The 19,462-nt window shown below is 41.5% G+C and overlaps 1 long non-coding RNA gene across 1 annotated transcript in view; it reads left to right on the top strand.

Moving 5' to 3' along the window:
* LOC145516661 (uncharacterized) overlaps positions 1-11,945 on the top strand; it is a 236,467-nt gene extending 224,522 nt beyond the window's left edge. The window contains exon 4 of the long non-coding RNA XR_014061623.1: positions 6,541-11,945. This is a non-coding gene — a long non-coding RNA (uncharacterized LOC145516661). The remainder of the gene's footprint in view (positions 1-6,540) is intronic.
* Positions 11,946-19,462: the final 7,517 nt, after the last annotated feature.

Here is a 19,462-nt window from a genome sequence, read left to right as displayed (position 1 = left end):
GTGAGTCACCAATGTAATGTGCCCACCTGGAGACCAACGGCAGATGGTGCTGTGCTGATCGTGATCTGGCCTCTTGGAGGGAAGGAGGTGATAGTACTGTTTACTCTATATGACCAAACTAGGACCTGGTGTTCCATGTGACACATCTTTCCAAGGGCCACCCATAAACTGGCATGAATTCAAAGACTGGAAAGTGGGATATTGAATGGACTAGATGTCAGAGTAGTGACTAAAGAAGTTGCAGATATTAGATGTCGGGAAGAACCATCTAAGTGGTGATGATTGTTGTTGATATTAGTCTCTAAGTCATGTCTAACTCTTCTGTGACCCCATGGTCTGTAGCCCATCAAGCTTCTCTGTCTTCGGGATTTCCCAGGCAAGAACACTGGAGTAGGTTGCCATTTCCTCCTCCAGAGAATCTTCCAGAGTCAGGGATGGAACCCATGTCTCCTGTGTTGGCAGGTGGATTCTTTAGAGCTGAGCCAACAGGAAAGCCCATGGGTTTAGATTCCCTCTAATAGTTGAGAGACATCCATGTGAAAAGCACCCTAAACTTGAGCTCCTAAGCTTCTAAATTGAGGGCTGGTAAATAGAAGCTCCAGCGAGGCACCAGACCTTTTGGCTCAGGGCTTCAAAAGATGGAATGGGTTTCTGCCTCCCGGGGCACTACATTTTCAGTCGCTGGAGGTGTTGCATGGAGGAGATATTTTAAAGGGCACCGTTCACAATTCAGATTTGCAGTTGGACGAGATGACCTTTAAGGTGCTTTGCAGCACCTGGGGTTTTATGATTCTATTTCTATTATGCTTCGACGCTGGGTATGTGTCACATTGTTTGAACCAAACACTGGACAGGAGCACAGTTTGGAATGTTGATGGCTCTCACATCTATTTTGTGTTTCAATTTCTGGAAGCGGTCTCTTTGTCTTTGAGGCAGTTTGGTCCCTGACCTTCTGTAACATTTGGATCTCTGCCACACTGTCTTTGTTTACTGTAAAGAGCATGGAAAAACTGACTTCCTGACAGTGCTCTGCGAAGTCTAAGGTCAAACCACTCACAGGTGAACAAACACAGTCTTTCCACCTTAAAATTGCCATTTGGCCCCTGTAAAATGTATCAGGGTCATAATACTAGGTAAGAGAAGAGAGGGGAAACCAGGGCGCTGCCGGCAGCCAACTATTAGTCATTTTGTCATTCTGCTTTGTGAAGAGCTAATCTTAATTCAGTATCCATCCATTTTGGGGAAGTTAGAAAACATGGCATGCAATTTTAAGTCCTCTGTCAACCTAGTGAATGAGCCTAGAGAGATCCTTCTTTTCTCTACACTCTCATCATCAGTGTCTCCCAGGAGATACTGCAGAGACAAAGCATAGCATTCTTATTCACTTAAGAAACTTAAAAAAGAGTCACGCTCATTGAGGTTCGTATCATCCAAGCTCATTCTTTTATGGTAATACCTCAACATGGCCTAATGTGTTGAGTTACTTTCAAGAAGCCATATTCATTTTTTTAAAAAAAAACTAACTTCTGCTATTCTTTGTTGTTGTTCAGTCACTGAGTTGTGTCTGACTCTTTCCAACTGCATGGACTGTAGCATGCCAGGCTTCCCTGTCCTCTGCTCTCCTGGAGTTTGCCCAAATTCATGCCCATTGAGTCAGTGATGCTATCTAACCATCTCATCCTCTTCTGCCTTCTTCTCCCTTTGCCTTCAATCTTTCCTAGCATCAAGGTCTTTTCCAGTGAGTTGGCTCTTCGCATCAAGTGGCCAAAGTATTGGAGCTTCAGAAACAGTCCTTCTAATGAACATTCAGGGTTGATTTCCTTTAGGATTGACTGGTTTGATCCCCTTGCTATTCAAGGGTCTCTCAAGAATCTTCTCCAGTACCACAGTTTGAAAGTATCAGTTATGTGGGGCTCAGCCTTCTTTATGGACCAACTCTCACATACTGGAAAAACCATAGCTTTGACTTATATGGACCTTTGTTGGCAAAGTGATGTCTCTGCTTTTTAATATGCTGCCTAGGTTTGTCATAGCTTTTTTTTCCAAGGAGCAAATGTCTTTTAATTTTATGGCTGCAGTCACCATCTGCAGTGATTTTGGAGCCCAAGAAAACAAACTCTGTCACTGCTTCCACTCCCCACCCCCCCCCATTTGCTGTTGTCAAAAGCAGTAGGTTCCCTTTGTCAAACGGAGGGAAGTGTCTTCCTAGGTGAGGGTCTCATAAGCTCTTTGCAGACCTAGATGGTGCCTCATTCATTTTCTTCTCCCATCATGCTTCATATACTGTCTTACCCAAGAGGGTCCATATAACACGTTGGTGTGAGTGTCACTGAACAAAACAGTGACCTTGTTCACATATTACCCATTTACTTAGAATCATTTATTTTCCAGATCCAAGTTTCTTTCTTAATATTTAAAGATTAATCACTGGAATTAATCTAAAGCAGTATCACAATATTTCCAACATAAATTTGCATTTTTTTCTTTATTCCTTCAACAATGTAGGAATAAATTTGGCTTTCACTGTATTTTTTTTTTTCTTGGTCTCTAGTATAAGTAGGCTCTTGAAATGCCCTAGTTATCTAACATTGCTCTTGAACTCCACTTAGAGATGATATACTAGCCTTTTACTAAAATGTATCTGGGTATTAAAAGCCCAATTCTTTACTGTTGATGAGAAAGATTATTAACACTTTTTTTTCCAGCTATAATATGAGGCAATAATACCCCTTTTTACTTCCAGAGTCAGAAGCAGTATGTCATATTAACCTTCATTGGCTACTTAAGAAATGAGGTACATTTGTTAATTTAGGATTCTGGTTAGCTAAGATGATATGCGAAGGGTGATAAACTTGTGTGGTTTCCCCCACTTTGGTGTGTATCAAAAAATAAAAGAATGGTAAAGTATGTCCAGATACTGATTTTATTGCCTTGGTAATAAGTGCAGTGTTCAAATTAGGAGCTAGACCTGGATTAGATGGGTCTGCATAAGATTGACATGGCTGGAGCAGGGAGGAATCAGCAGCATCTGATCAAAACCAGCCTGAAGAGGAGCCCTAAGGTGCATGATGGGTGAAAGCAGGTATCATCGAAAATCTGGGCCAGTGGTGGAGAGAGAAAATGGATGCTATTTCTATGTATCTAATTTCATGATGGACCTTGCCCCTTGGATATCCTATGAGATGTTCAGTTTTCTGTAGTTTTTTCTTCTGTGTAGCATCGCCTTTGTTTTTCCCATTTCTACCTCCATTTACTTAACTGATTCATTCAGTACTTTAAAAAAAATGTATCAAGTATTGTGCTTGCTACTTGGAAAAACAAGAATGGAGGAGATCAGTTTCTGAGCTCAGGGAACTGCTTGATTAATTTATCCAGGTTGAAAAAAACATGCAGTCAACTTTGTGATCATTTTTCCCTTTCCCCAAGAACACCTCAGTAATGTTATTTCTTTTTTCATAAAGCTTCTAGAAGCCCTGTTGGTTTTTCTTCTGCCACTACTGTGTTCAGGCAGTGGACCCTTGTAGTCAGGCTATGGCAGGAGCCTCTTGGTCAGTCTCCTTACATCTGGTCTTTCTTCCACCCTCTATTAATTTTAGCTACGTGTGCTAAGTCGCTTCAGTCATGTCTGACTCTTTGCGACCCTATGGACTGTAGCCCACCAAGCTCCTCTGTCCAAGGGATTCTTCAGGCAAGAATACTGGAGTGGGTTACCCTGCCCTTCTCCAGGGGATCTTCCCGACCTAGGGATTGAACTCCGTCCCCTATATTGCAGGCAGATTCTTTATCACTGAGCCACCAGAAAAGTCTCCCTGTAATTTGGAACAATAATGGAAAAATCATGTGCTTTTTAAGATAAGAGTAAAATGCCTTAGGCTTGTAATATGGCTCTCCCTGCTCTTGTCTGACTTCTACAAACCTTGCCCTCTGCTTGAACCAAATTGATCCCTTCATGCACCTCAGTCAGGGCTGTGTCCCCTCACCTTTCTGGTTTCCAGCTCCGAGGATGTACAGCATGGCAGTTAAAAAGTGGTGCTCAGGGGTCAGACGTATTGATCCGTTAGCACTTACTTGCTGTGCAGTCTTGGGCAGCTTATTTAACCTCTCATGGGTACTTCTGTATCATTGAAAAGAGCTTATTAAAGCACTAAGTCCCTCACAGGATTAACTGTGTTCAGAGATGTGAAATGCTTAGAGGAGACCCTGGCATAAATGAAGGGCTAGTGTTTCGCTCCTCCTGTTACTATTATTGTTATGGCCCAAACCTTGCCCCCTACCCTGGCCAGATGTTTCATAGCTCACTGCAGATCTCAGGGTTCTTTGGGGACCTTGGCAGACATTTAGGTAGAGTTCGTCTTTCCCTTCTCAGACCTTCTATGGCACTATTTACCCAACATTCATTTGGTAGGCAGATTTAGACCTGTTTATTATTGTTACAAGAAATAAACCTTGAAGAGATAGCAACTCAAGATAGTTCCTGCTTAGTGCCAACAGAGCACAGGTGGCATAGATTACACATTGTCTGAGGGCAGGGGCAGTGCCTCCTGTGTCTTTGGTTTCCTTGCTGTGCTCTAGGCCTAGTTACTCACAAAAATAAGCCAAAATTACCATTTTTTCCTGATTCAGTGGATGATGTCTTTAGAGGGTCAGGAATAGACCAGTCTATAGATGATGCACAATCAGATATAGGGTGTTCTTACCGGTAGGATGTACACCTGAAGAAATAAGGAGCCATCCTCAGTTTTGGACAGGTTTGCCCAGACCACATGGAGAAGGGGGTCTGGACATCCAAAACGTGGTGGTTTATTAAGGTTTGTTTAGTGGCAGGTTGCCCAATGGACTAGAACAAAGAGGGAGGCGACAGAGAAGATTGTGGACTGTGCAGGTGTGAGTCCATGAACGTAGACTCTGGAATGGAGGACTGGAGAGGACCTCTTAAATTCAAGTGTAATGTGTAAGGAAAGAATCCACAGAACTCCAGAGTTCATACAGGTTGATGGCCGGAAAGGAGTGAAAAACCACAGGGTTTCTTCCTTAGATGTCTTTGGAGTATCCAAATTGGGAGATGGTTGACCTCGAAGGTAAAAAGACGCATGCGGTTACCATGAGCTCTAGGATGGCAGAGAACTTGCCTGTCTTTTCCCCAATGTCCAGGACAATCCTTGACACAAACACACCTGGAAGCTTATATGTGCACTTGAAGGAATGAAGGGCTGCTCACCTTGATACCTACAGTTTAGTAAGACAAGTTGTAGACAATTCCTGCCACCTGGTTACTGATGCTCTTGTTCTAGTTAGCTGGCGTGCTCGAATTTTCTAAAGAGGCATACCTTTCCCACTGTGGGAAGGATGCTGCCTATAGGCAGTGTATTTAATTCTGGGGTGACTGATGGATTCGACAAGGCCCTGAGGTCATCTCTCTCCTGCTTGCCTTAATATAACCAGTACAACGTATCTGGGCAGTGCAGCACCTCTGCAGAGAGGTGGCCAGAAAGCAGTTGTTCGCTCTCGCCCTGCCGAGGAGTAGCAATATCCACGTGGCTTAAGGGGTCTAGCTGCAGCCATGAGCATCATCAGAAAAATATCACCACCATCCGCCAGCCTGAGATGCCACAGGGAAAGTATGAGGCTTTTCAGTTCAGCGAAGCAGAAACATTTTGCTTGTTTTGAATGCTTACTTGCAAGAGAACTTCATTATGTGTTTGTATGCCTTTAAATGAGAAAGTGCATTTTTGGAAAATAATGAAAACTGACTCTTCTCTCTACAAAGGGGCAAGCTTTTCCCACTTGGGTGAATATTGCCTGCGCCACCCGCCCAAAAAGAAAGGGAGCGGTCTTGGCCAGCATCTTATTAGTCTAAAAATAAATTATTCAGAACGCAGGTTCAGATGCAGATTGCAGGGAGAGATAATAGAATTGGTTTTCCAAGCCTGATCATGCTATGAAGACATGGCGTGTGCTTTTCAGGAATCCACTTAAGTGGAATCAAGCTTTGACTAATACAAACTGGAAATAATATTGCTGCCATCCAGCTTGTGTTTGAGGTACAGCATCCTCAAAATGTCTCCAAGCACCCACGGTCTCTCTAGGCTATGTAAGTGTGCATGTCTGCAAGTCCGGGTGCATTCACCAGCATTTCTTCAGAGATGCCTTTTTTTCTCATTGTTCTTTTAAGGAAATTTCTTCCTGGAGCACGAGAGGGGCATGTCTCACTTAAGCTCTGTCTCCCTCCTGCTCCCCCTGCCTCAGCAACACAGTTGACCACATCAGCAGCCGACTCCAGTTGTCATGTGGCTTCTCATGTGATGCTGGGTCTGCTAGCACTTTGGAGCAAAAGCCTTTGTGACTCGGCACTCATGGACAGTAGCGTTCGGGGACAGGAGAGATTTTGGAGGGGGCGGGGAGGCCAATAACCCAAGAAACATCAGAAATAAAAGTCGCATGAAGTGCTCTGATCTATGTATTATATATATTTTTTGAAATTTGATTTTAACTCTTGCTTTTTTTTTCTATGGTTTGTGTCTGTTTTTCCCACCCCCGCAGGCGCCGAGCTGCGCTGTTTTGTGTTTCTTTCTTTCTTTTTTTTTTTTTTTTTAATTCTGAAGCCAGACCGTCTTTCCTCACAGCTCCAAGGCTGCATCGCTGCGGGCACGCCAAGCTTCTCCTGGTTACCTGAGCTGCTGTTGCTGTCTCCCGGCTTCGGCTTCTCCATGGCGCACGGGAACCCAGCATCGTCGGTCTACGCAGCGCAGAAGAAGGACCTGCTGGTGGAGCTCTGCCCGAGGTCCCCTCGCAGTCAGGCGAGGGGACTTGGAGGACAGAGTGATGCGGGAGAAGACCCGGGGTGGGATGGATAGAAAGAACGCCAAGGACCGGGGCAGGAGAAGTTAGGAATTCGATCCGTCCAATGCCCACTGGTCTTCCCCAGGGCGCACCCAGCTCGGGCTGCTCCCAGGGATTAGTCTGGGAGGAAAGACCCATGGCAAGATGTGGTGGCATTTTACTTGAGAGTGGAGCTGAAGATGGATAAACCTGGTCTCGGATGTGTCTGCCTGCCTCCCTGCCGATGAGGCAGAGTTGGAGAACGGCAGAGCGAGGGCGCGCCGGAGAGGGAAGAGGAGAGGCGGAATGCCGTTCGATTGTCTGCCGCTGGCCCTGCATGCTCATTCTAGGGAGGAAGGCGTAATTTATAACCCAGTCCATGGGTGGAAGAACTGTAAATTGTAGTCTGGATGTCCCCGGTGCTGTCAAGGAAGAAACTGATGGGCTAGGTGACTGTACCAATGTCCCCAGGGAGAAGATCAGCCTCGCAGCATGGATTTAAATGCATGTGCATGCATGTAGAGACATGAAAAGAGGGCGATTTCTGACCAGTTTACACAGGAAGTCTGTCACTTGGCTGGATCGGGCTTGATTGCAGCTTGTATTTTCAGCTTCAGCTCAACACCCATTTCCTGACTAGCTAGAGAGCATGGCCAAAGCAGCTGCATGCAGAATTTTCTTCTTAATGTGAAAGCAACCCTCCTCAGCTTTAACTCCTTGAAGTTCTGAATGCTCTGTGCTTCGCTCGGACTGACTGTAGGGTTTTGTTTTCTTCTTCTTCGACAGATCCCCTGTAAACACAGCTGTATTCAGTATGATGAAAAATTCTATCCAGTAAATAGAAATCTGATCAATTTAATCAAAATAAATGTATCCCAGATGACTTTGAGACCAGCTGGCTACCACAGGCTTCAGATGCTAAGCGTACAATGGAGATGAATACAGTCTTATATTTATGTGTTTCTGAATTCCCGGATCAACCTATAATTTATAAAAGAAATCCCTTTGTAGGGAAGAGGTGGTCCTACCAGCTCTCAAGGTAGATGGTTAGATTCAGGTGTGGATGCTGTTCATGAGATTTGGGATCATGATGTCGCATTTCGAGGGCGTGTGCCATGTGGCAGAGCAGAGTCATGCTCCACATAGAGAAAGCCTGCATCTACCTTGGCGTCTGGAGACGCGGGTGCCCTCAGAACAGCCTCTGGTGAGGTTGGGGGAGGCACCTGAGGCTTGTTTTAGATTCCGATGCATGGGCTCTGCTCCTCCAAGCCCAGCTCAAAACTGGGGGTGAGGCGCTTTCCCAGTTGTCATGGGGAGCTCTTCTGGGACGCCTGTCTGGCCCTTCCACTGTTTGTTACTATTTCTACAAAGGCGGCTCTGTGTGTTGGATTATGTTTGGCCAGCTGTTGGTGCATTCCTGCGGGTGGGGCTGGGTGGGGACCTGATTACTGTACTTGGAAACTGTAGATCTCTGTGCGGTGGAGAGCAGGGAGGGAATGCAAAGAAAGCAGGTTGGAGAAGCTGATCTCTCTTAGAGATTTGCTCCAGGTAGTCCTACAGCACGTGCAGAAAGGCTTCCAGTGGAGAGAAGGAAAGAGGGGATGCTGGGGGTCGGGGAGCAATGAGGGAAAGAGAATGCAACTGAGAAAGCCCATCAGAGAGAAAAACAGACTTTAGAACTTCAAAGCTGCATAGACAAGCAGAATGTCAGCAGCTTGTAATTAGTGGTTCATGGTTGCGTCAGCGCCTGCACCTCTCCAAGAATAACTGTGTGATGTGTGCCACAGAGTGAAGAAGACAGTCATAACTAAGTTATCAAACCCAGTTCAAACCAGGGCAAATGGAGTCAGGAATTTTTCTGTGTTTGTAAATCAAATCCTGATGGATTACACGTCTAAGACTTGCTGGGTTCTGCATAATTGAAGGCTGGATTATCCATTTGTGGGGGAGGGTGAGGGGATATTGTATGTTCATTAAACGAAACTATGAACCCTTAAAAATGCAGATGAATCGTGCATGTAAATATCAGCGCGCTCCCCGTCAATACACGGTATTTCCTCCAATAGCCCCAAGCAGCTGCTGCCAGTCGCCCCATATCTCTGTATCCACACAGAGTTTTTGTTTGCTCAGTTTTTGTGCATTTACGTGGAGAGGAGTTAAAAGTTACCGTTCAGATGAAATAGGGTCAGTTAAATGTGAAAAATCGCATCTTAGAATTGGGCAACTACAGCGGGGTTCTGATTTTTGTTGCTGGCCCCCGTGTAAACCTTGCCGGAGCCTTGGCGGTCTCGCAGCCAAACAGCCGTCTGTTAGTAAGCCCGTGGGAAGTCGGGGCACCGCAGTGGTGGGGAGGCGAAGGCCACGTTCACTTCCCTCCCTTGTCTCTGGCGCTTAGAGATTGCGGTGTGTGTGACTCCAGCCCCACAAAGAGCCAGTGGGAGGAGCTGATTGGTCGGGAGGCTGGGGATGTTTATACTCTTATTTGTTTTCAGCGCTCCTCCACGGCATTCATGCCGTATTTGTATTTGTGTTCACGCCGCACAATTACTCCTCGCCCCGCTTTGTTTCTCTGCCCGAAGAGAAGTCAATTTTAGTTCAGCTCCCCCGCTTTCCGCCTCCTGGGTAAAACGCGCCTACCTATTGCTTTCCCCGGGTCTGCGTTTCCCTTTTTAATGTGGATTAGGGGGAAATCGGTGGCCGGGAAAGCCGTGCATATTCAATCAGTAGCTTTTGGAGCTGCGCCTGTCAGATAATTTAAATATATTTACTCTGAGGGTGCCGGAGCTGGCGTGGTCGGAGCCTGTTTTAATGTACCTCTTCGCTTTCGTCAAGGAGCGGAACCTGCCGGCTCAGAATGGCGTATTCTGTGCACCCAACAGGGTGGAAGACATGATTTTGTTTGTGTTAGTTCAAACAGCTGGTCATTAATGCAGTCCCCGTTTCGCCACTGAAGTGCGGGTGGACGTGAATGGCTGCCTGATTAATGCTGTCCCCTCCGAGGGTCCTTCACCCAGCAGTCAGGCTCGGAGCAGAATAATGTAGCATGATGTGATTGCTCTGTAACAGGGTAGTATGTCATTGTGTCACCAAGCAATTGAGGTTATTACGGGGCAGGGCAGACAGACGGGACAGTGGGGTTACTAGACCGTAGCATTTTTAGAAATACAGGCCTGACCTACTTAGAGTTATTCTCTCTGGCGGGCAGCTGCACGGAGCATCTAGTCTTCTGATAGGCTGAGGCTGTTGCTAGGGGGGGAATTAGCCTGAATTTTTCCACACACAGACTCAGTGACTGAATGATAAAAGCTGACTGGAATTAAAGAGATTTGATTTAGTATTATACAGATGGATCAGCCCAGTTTTTCTTTCTCAAGTGCAAAGGAAGAGTGCAAAATACAGATTTTTGTGTCCCATCTTGTTCCTTGACCCTCTGGTTCTCCCCCCCTACCAAAGAACCGCCAGAGCCAGGCAGTTATGAAATTTCGGTTAATCTCTTTAAAGTCGGGGGTCATGGAAATGATGTTGCGAATGGCAAGATATTTAAGCTTAAAGACCGCTGAGAATGACTAACAGAAGGTTAGATTATTTTTCCTCTTCTGTGCACTAAACTGTTTTGAAGTTGGGCATGCATCTTTCATGCACTGTATATTTAAACTCTCTCCCCCTTTTGGGCTGAACAAAACATTTATATAAATTCTCTTCTATCCAAACAGATAGAAGCTTGCAGTCTCTGGCTTGTTTAAAATAAGATGGTAAGGATTCCAGATTTGGACGGGGGAGAAAAATATATATAACACTTTTTCTTTTTTTTCATTACAAAGTATTTTTTTTCTGGGATATTTTGGGTTTGGCTTATTTTTCAAAAGCCAGCCTGGTGTTCTTGTGGATAAAACTTAACTGCTCCCACCCTACCCTCTTGGCTTCACAATGTACAGAAGGATACAGGTTTTTTTCTCCAGAAGAAAAAGTATCTGCTGAATTTATCTGCATATTGTTTTTCCTGGTTGCTCATATAAGCGCTGCATGTAGAGAGTTCACATAATCAATTTTATATGATGACACCCCCTTTTTTATCTACTCCTGTATTCTCCAAGTATCTCTGAGATTGTGATTTTTTAACAGATCTTTTCCAGAGGCAGATTTTTTTTAAATAGCTCCTTGAATGGAAACTAAAAGTCCATCAGGATAAAAATTAAAACAATATATAGTCAAAAATACTTTGTTTTTTTTTTTCTTGTTTATAATTGCATACTGTCTGTGCTTTAACCACAGTGTCCTTCTGTTACCTTATCTATTTCTCTGCTGAAAGTAATCGTTATCCTGCCTTTTTGATTTGAAATTAATTTTTGTAGGAACATGCTGTGATATCACAAATACACATGGAGCTTGGCTACGTTAGGGAAAGGAATAATGTAGTTTCTTGTAAATGTCTAACACTGGATTCCTTGGCCACGTGGAAAAAAAATAAATTTAGATGTGGGGTTTTCTTTTCATTTTAGGATTTTAAAAGTATTCAAATCTATTATGTTTTCAAATAGTGGTTATTACTTACACTGGAGATCATAGTCAAAAGAAAAAAAAGATCTAATGTCAGAGCCAAGAAACTCATCAATCTTTTCTCTTTTTTAAGCCAGCAGTGTTTACATTTCATCATATAAATATAACATCAAGCTGAAACAGTGTATTTTCTGATGTTGTAATTGATGTTTCTTACCCTTACTAGCTTTGAGAATCCCCCAAATAACATTTTTTGGTAAAGATTTCCAACCATACTAGTGATTTTTCTTTACTGAATACAATACCAATGTATATTTGTTGAATAAAAGATTGCTTTTGTGTGCTGCGCCTTCCAAAAATGAAGCCGTTTCATTTATTATTTTAATAAGTGAACATTTTAACTCTTCTTCTTTGGGTCAGTGGATGATCATTTAAATACTTTAAGTTCAAAGTTGTAGAAATAAAATATCCCTTTAAAATCACTTAGGGGAAAATGTTGACCTAGATTTATTAACATTTGTTAAAGGACAGATGTTTAATTTTTATGTTGACTATAGCCTGTGTCCAGATACCCGGGCAAATCAAATGTTTATTGTCTGTTTCATAATAAATTAATCACACTGAAGTCATTCAGTGTAAGTCTTATTTGATCGTTAGATTGTGAAGAATTTTTCATTGTTGTGGCTTTTATCCATTACTATTAGGTGGATGTAAGGTGGATCAAAAACAAAACAAGACTGTTATTTATGTTGCCTTGCTACAGTTAAGCTTAACTTCTAGGTACTCACTTTGACTCTGTATGTCCATAGTGTTAATTTCAGCCAGTGCCATTGATCAAAAAGCCAAAGGAGCAATCATGGTAAATCATTGCATCAATCACTTATTCATTAGGTAAGTATTTACTTTCTGCTCACAAATGAGACTGGCTTCTCTAGTGATAAGGTTTACGGCATTCTGTTCTGTGTACACCTGACATTGTGTAATCCTTAAAATTTGGGGGGGCAGAGCTGATGGTAATAACACTAGATGCTTGGAGATGGTTGGCACCCCTGATCTCACTAGCAAGCAATGTCTCTTCCAAACCAGCCAAACACTTTCATAATATTGAAGATCTGCAATAAGCTAGTGTGTGTCTTTGGTGAAGTCATGACAGCATTTTGTAACCCAGAGACTTTAGACATCGTTATTTAAGCAATTAATAGCATTTCAAAAACATTTAAATGGCTAAGCTGTGTACTCCCTGGAATTGCATGAGTCACAGTTGTCTTGGTTTGGTTCCTCTTTTCTTTTCATCTCCTACTTCTTGAAGTATGAGTGGGTTATCCTTGTGTGTGGCCACCCCTGACTTTGCCAAGCAGAGTATTGAACTAACCCTATTCTTTTCAGTCCTCTGCTCACTTCTGTAATGAACTGAGTTTAGACCTGTCTGACTCTCTCAGGATAATGCTTTTTAGGCTTCGTTCTCTCCAGGCTCCTAGTTCATTAGAGCCATCATTATGTGGTCTTTTATCTTCTTTTTCTCCATGAGTCTCTAAGCTGTTTTTCATCTATGTGCCGGGTGCATAGTAGATGCTTCACAAACATTAGTTGATTAACAAATGAGTGAATTAAGGGGAATCCAGATGCCAGATTCTAGAGAAGAATAATGATGTCTTCTATCTGGGGACTCATCAGTGGTGTAGGGTCAGGGAGCAGCAAACTTTATTATTATTATAAAAGGCCAGACACTAAATGCTTGAGGCTTTGTGGTCCTTAAAGTCTCTGCAACTCTTCAGCTTCACTGGCGTAGTAAGAAAGCAGACACAGACACAATGTAAATGAATGCGCATGGCTGTGTTTCAATAAAACTTTGTTTACAAAAGACATGCAATGGGCCCCGATTTGGCCTGTGGGCTTTAGTTTGCTGACTCCTGGAACAAACATTACCTGTGGTATTTTGAGGATGTGACTAGGCAGGATGTGTATTAAAAAAGGAAGAGAGTTTCAAACAGTCCAACAAAAATTAAGACAAAACAGCAAATATTTATTTGAGAAATATTGCTAATCCAGTAGATTTAATTCCCCTGCTGATGACATGTGAAAGTCGCTCAGTCATGTCTGACTCTTTGCGACCCTATGGACTATAGTCCATGAAATTCTTGAGGCCAGAATACTGGAGTGGGTAGCCTTTCCCTTCTCCAGGGGATCTTCCCAACCCAGGGATTGAACCCAGGTCTCCTGCATTGCAGGTGGATTCTTTACCAGTTGAGCCACAAGGGAAGCACAAAAATGCTGGAGTGGGTAGCCTATCCCTTCTCCAGGGAATCTTCCAGACCCAGGAATCAAACCGGAGTCTCCTGCATTGCAGGCAGATTCTTTACCAACTGAAACTATTAGGGAAGCCATAATAGCTATTAGGCAAGCTGATGACATAGGTGGACGGTTTATTTCAAAATTCAAAGATGAAAGCAAGGATTATTGCTCTTCCTTAAAACACAATACTACTATATTGTTGAATACATAAAGAAGAATGGAAATTTTTTACTTTTCAAAATTGCCATTCTAATGCCAGTTACCTCAGGGCAAGGAGGAAGCCCAACCTCTGTTTGTTCAAAGAGCTAACGGAGCAATAGAATCCATGCTCAAAGGTGAATCCGGAAGCATTGCTGCAGCTTCTTGTTGTTTGTAGATTCTTTTAATCAACTTAAATCCTGAGTTATTTCAGCAACCTAAGTCAGAGCTGCTTTTCCCCATCTCCCCAGTCGCTTCTCCATTAGATTGTAATTCCCCTGCAGTGTTAGCTCTATGCTATCCCTTGTCATCTTTACTCTTGTTCTGCTGGCGGAGGGGGAGTCTCTTTTCTTTCCCCTGTGTTATACTTGGGCTTTGGTTGATGGTGTTAGATGCAGTAGGCAAGTACCTCCAGTGACTGAAAAGCCTGAGCTGGGGGTTAGGCAAGCCTGTGTTTAAATCCCACTCCAGCAGCAACCAGCTGTGTGTGACTCAAGGCACCTTAATTAACTTACCTAAGCTTATCTTCTCCTTCATAAAACAAAGGTAACAGTAGTGCCTACCTCACAGAAGTTTTGTAATAATAAAATGAGATCATGAACTTTCTCACTCTTCTCACCCTTGGTAAGTGTTCCATGGAGTTGAATGCTGGTGCTGTGGCTTCTACTACTGCTCTTGCATTCATTATTGAGTTTTTCTTCAGAGAAAGAAGTGTGTTACTGGCATTAGGCTTTGAGATCTCTGTATCATCACTATAGGTAATTCTCCTCAATGTGAGGGGTTCCCTAATTATTTGTTTTGGATAATCGGGTATCAGAAGTCCTGAAGTAGAGATCAAAGCCAACACAGAAGCCTAGAGGTACCCAAAATATTTCAAGGAACTGTGTGCTTACTGTTTCCTCTCTAAATAATAATAAAAATGTCTGGGAGTGTTTTAGCATATTCTAGGACTGCCCTAGAGGCTTAGTATTTATGTTTTTATAATTTTAATTTTTCTTTTTGTCCGTTTAGAGTAAAACCAAAGACTGATGGAACACAAGAGTGCTATTCTACCTTAAAGCTGTAATTTCTTTTTCTGAAAATTATGCTCAAGGCTTATCTCCTGCAGAAAATTTATCCTGATTAAATGGCTTAGGAGCAACACATGTCTGCAAATGTTCCTTAGTCCTAAGCTGATTTTGTGTCAAATGATTTTTTTAAAAAGAACATTTGTTGTTCATCATCACCTGGCTAACTTCTCTGCTCCTTCCAGGCCTCTGTTCAGTCATCCTGTTCCCCTGGAAGTCTTTTCCGGCCCCTGAATGTGACCTCGGTTATCTCTTGGGTAACATAATTCCCCAGCAAAACAGTTACTCCACCGTTTTTCCTCACTTTTCAGCTCTCTGATCATCACTCCCAGTAGGCTGAAGGTACCAGAGGGCAGGAGAACTGTCTTTTTTTAGGATGATATTCCAGCAAGTAGCGCGGCACATGCTAAGTGCTCAGTAAATGCTTGGGAAACAAATGACTGTCAGAGGCCTGTCCATTCTGTGTGTTCTGATAATCCATATCAAATAAGTCAGATGGCCTGGTGCTGCACTTGTAGTAGTCAGTACCCATTAACGGTGAAATTCACAAGTTAATCTATCTCATTAGTCATTGGACATACCTAAAAAGGGTCCTGTCCATATAGTTATGAAATTTGTAAACAAGAAAGTACATATATTATTGTAACTGCTGAGATTAGAACCAGCTAATTCTCCAGCTAATTCGATTTTAATTTTGACATGGTGAAGATGAAAAAAATAGTTTTTAAGTGGCAAAAATCAGAATTGTTATAAAGGAAGCATTCTGTACAAAGGAATGCTCATTCTTTTGTGGGGGTTCTATAAGACATACCTTATTCTAGGAGTGGGATGTGGTCTTACCATTGAGGAGCTTATTAAATGAAAAGTGTTCAGGAAACATCAATTGAATTTGATTATTTGGGCTTGTCTTTATATTTTTCTTTAATGACAGAATAATCCTTTTAGCTCTCTCTCCACCCAGAAAAATGTTCCTTTGATGCTTTTAAGGACCCCTTCCTACACCACCAGATGAAAGTATATTAATAGCAGAGGGGTGTAGATGCAGGAGAGGTAGGGGGTGGGGGGGTGGATAGAACTGTCTAGTCCCCCTGGGGTTTTCTCTCGCTGCTGCTACTGGCCACAAATGGCCACATACCCTGGGGGAAGTGAATGCAACAGCATGAGAGTGGGAGCCTTTTTGTGTTTGCTGCCAATTATTAGGTGTGATTGAGTATTTTGAAAGAAACCACTACATACAAATCGGCATTTGGCTGGTGCCTTATAGAAGTGATCTCTTCTGCCCCTGTTTTCTCTTCAAATGTGTTTGATTCTCTGACATTAGACTCTACCCCTCTCGTTAGCAGAGGTAGACAGCCGTCTTACAAAAGGTGGTCTATAGATACGGGGTGGATGATACTGGGTTTACTGTATTTTTCCTTCTTCAGCTCTTACGGGTTTATGTGTTTTTCCTTGTTCTGTTACAGAGATGTCTTTTCTTCATCTGTGTTTCTTTTCCAGGACCGTAATAATCAAAGTTCGTACCACAGAGGCTCTTTGGTTTAGGTTTTTAGTTGTGAAAAATGAGGAATGCTGATATTGTTTTCCAAGAGTGATCATTGGTCCATTTAACTTATTGTATTTTCAGAATGCAAGGCAGAATAGAACTTGTTTTTGTATTTTTACGAAGGGAATCTCTTCACATTTCCTTATTGCAAAAATATCCTGTGAAATTTTGCTTTTCACATTTTTTTCAGCAGAAACACAGTAGTAGCAGGAGTGATACTGGGCAATCCCTCATCTTTACTAGAACCTAAAGAAACTCATAATTAAACAATTAAGGAAGCCCCAGGGTTTTTTAGGCAAAACATACACATGGAAAGACCTTTTTAGCAAAATGTTAATCACTTAAAGCCCATTCAGATAAGGGCCAGCAAATGGAATACGAACAGTTGCATCCTGCTTTCTATTGATTCTCTGTGTTGGTAATTGTTGGAAATTAAGAGTATGGGAGCTTGGCTTTCTTTTGGAAGATCATGGGAAGGATAGATAACTATGAAATCCTTGAGAGGAACTACTGATGTGATGCTGTGCAGAAAATATATACTTACAGTCTTTATGTTTTGAGGAAACACAGGAAAGCCTGGCGTGCTGCAGTCCTTGGGATTGCGAAGAGTCAGACACAACAGAGCAACTGAACTGAACCCTGCTGCATTTCCAAGACTTTGAGAACCAATGTGCTCACTTCTGTTTCCTTAATCACTTGTACAGGTAGAAAGGTAAACATGGACTAAGGATCTGTATTTTTATTTACTTTTTTAATTTTTAAATTTTGAAAATATGATAACACATTTACAGGAGACTTGGAGCATACAGAACAAAGTTACATATAGTTCCACTATATATTACATTCATTTTTTATGTAGATAAATTAAGAGTTTAGTTGGAGTTTCAATATCAAACTCTCAAAAATTAATAGAATGAATATACAGAAAAGTAGAAGGATATAGTAGACCTGAAAAGCACAATGAATCAATTCAACACAATTAAGATTTATACAATTTTCACACAACAGTAGGATACAAATTTAAGACCTATGTTTTTAAAGAACTGCTTTTTAAGATAATTTTTCATACTCAGTTGACATGGTTATATTATTTACTCAATCCTTAAAGGAACATTATTTTAATTTCTTTTAGACCCTGGATTGTAAAGGGGACATGTGTTATATGGGGACAAGTGTTATATCAATTTAATTCACTATTGCCTGGCTCAGAAAAGGTGCTGTATATGTATCTACTTAATGAGTTTAAACAGTGGTAGAATACAAAGATATTTTATGTCAGAATTTCCGTTATAATCAATTATGTTTAGTTCAAAATGTAAAAAGATCTCTCTTCATGCAACCTTATTATAGATCATCCATTTTCCACTTTTGTTTCAGTAAAGTGAAACTTTCTGAAGGAAAGGATAATTTTAAGCATGCTATTGCTTTGTGTGATACTTAGTAGTGTAGGAGGCTTGCTTATTGAGAAAAAGTGTTGTTATGGTAGTGGTTGTTTGAGATTTGATTTTTTTCTCTATAAAACATTCAATATAATTTGACCAAATCCTTAAAGTATCCATAAAGAGAACAGGTGGTAGCATTCCTTTTTCTTTTAAGTAGAAGACAAACTTAGAAAGGTTGCTGTTATATAATCATTTGTCTAGCAGGAATTAGAGTAAGTATCTTAGAACTGGAAGAGATCTTAGAAATAATCTAATCCTCCCACTGCCAGTCATTTTGCACATAAGGAGATTGGCTCATGGAGATGCTAAGAGATTTGCTGAAGGTCACACAGCTGGTTTTTACCAGAACTAGAACCCGAACTTGTTTTTACCTCTTAATTTGAAAGCTATATATGTTCTGCAAGGGTGCTATACTGTAGGCCTCTTTCCTCTACTTTAGAACTAGGCTGCAGTTCTTACATTTTAGAATCAGTTGTGCTTCTTCATGCCTAATATATGTATTACTGAGAACCTACATAGAAAAAATGTGGGGAAGTACCACTGTGCCTCTGTGCAGTAGAAATACATATATAGTAGGCTTGATTGTGTGACATTCAACACACTGAACAGAAAGTTACAAAACCAGACATGTAGATTATCAATCTGAATCTGCTGTCAACTTGCTGTATGAGTTTAGGTGGATCATTGTTTCTCTAGGGACTGGTTTTGTATAGTGAGAGGACAGCACTTTGATAATTGCCCGAGGTTTCCTCTGTTCTCTTCCTCTAACAGTCTGTCAGTGCCCAAGAAAAGTGGTCCTGTATTTTTGAAGCTGTGACTTAGGTCCTTTTTTAGTCAATCATGGTCTATGGACTCTGTCATGAATGAGAGGAAGTCTGTTTCCAAGTAAAGACATGACACAGTTGAAGTTGTATCATAAGAAACTGCTGCCCTGGTGGTTTCCCTCATGTTAAAGGAAAAGAAGAGTTCTGGGCCTGAAATTCTACCACATTTATACTCATTTTTAATTTTTTAATTACAAAGTTTTACAGAAAGAGCACATCTGAGTATCATTCTTTTGTTGGTATATATACTTATGTGTATAAATATATATGTATTCTTTTGGTGGTGGAATATACTCATAAAACATAAAAAAGTTACGTTTTATGAGTATATTGTTCAGTTGTCATCACAATATACTCATAAAACAACTTTTCTTGAGTAACTAATTTTCATCTCTGGAACGTAATAGTAGTTATGGTTACCTTGAATCTGTGTTTATAGTTGGACAACATTAGATGAAAACAGAAAAATGAATATGTGGCAAGAAAAATGTATTGGGCAGTGCTATCTAATAGATAGCTCCTAGCTCCTTATGTCTGCTGAGTACTTGGAATAGAGGTGGTGTGAATAGTAAGGATAAAATATACTCTAGAATTTGAAGGCTTAGCACAATAAGGAATATAAAATATGTATTTCATTCATTTTAATGTGGATTTCATATTAAAATGATAATATTTTGGACAAATTGGAGTAAAAATAGGTTATTAAAATTTGTTTTTATTTTACTTTTTAAAATGTGGCTTCTAGAAGATTTAAAATCACATGTGTGGCTCTCGTTCTGT

This window comes from Giraffa tippelskirchi, chromosome 8 (genome assembly GCF_054371585.1).
Source record: "Giraffa tippelskirchi isolate mGirTip1 chromosome 8, T2T-mGirTip1v1.2.pri, whole genome shotgun sequence".
Taxonomy (NCBI): domain Eukaryota; kingdom Metazoa; phylum Chordata; class Mammalia; order Artiodactyla; family Giraffidae; genus Giraffa; species Giraffa tippelskirchi.
Note: the sequence above shows the minus strand (reverse complement) of the source record. Positions and strands in the feature narration are given on the sequence as shown.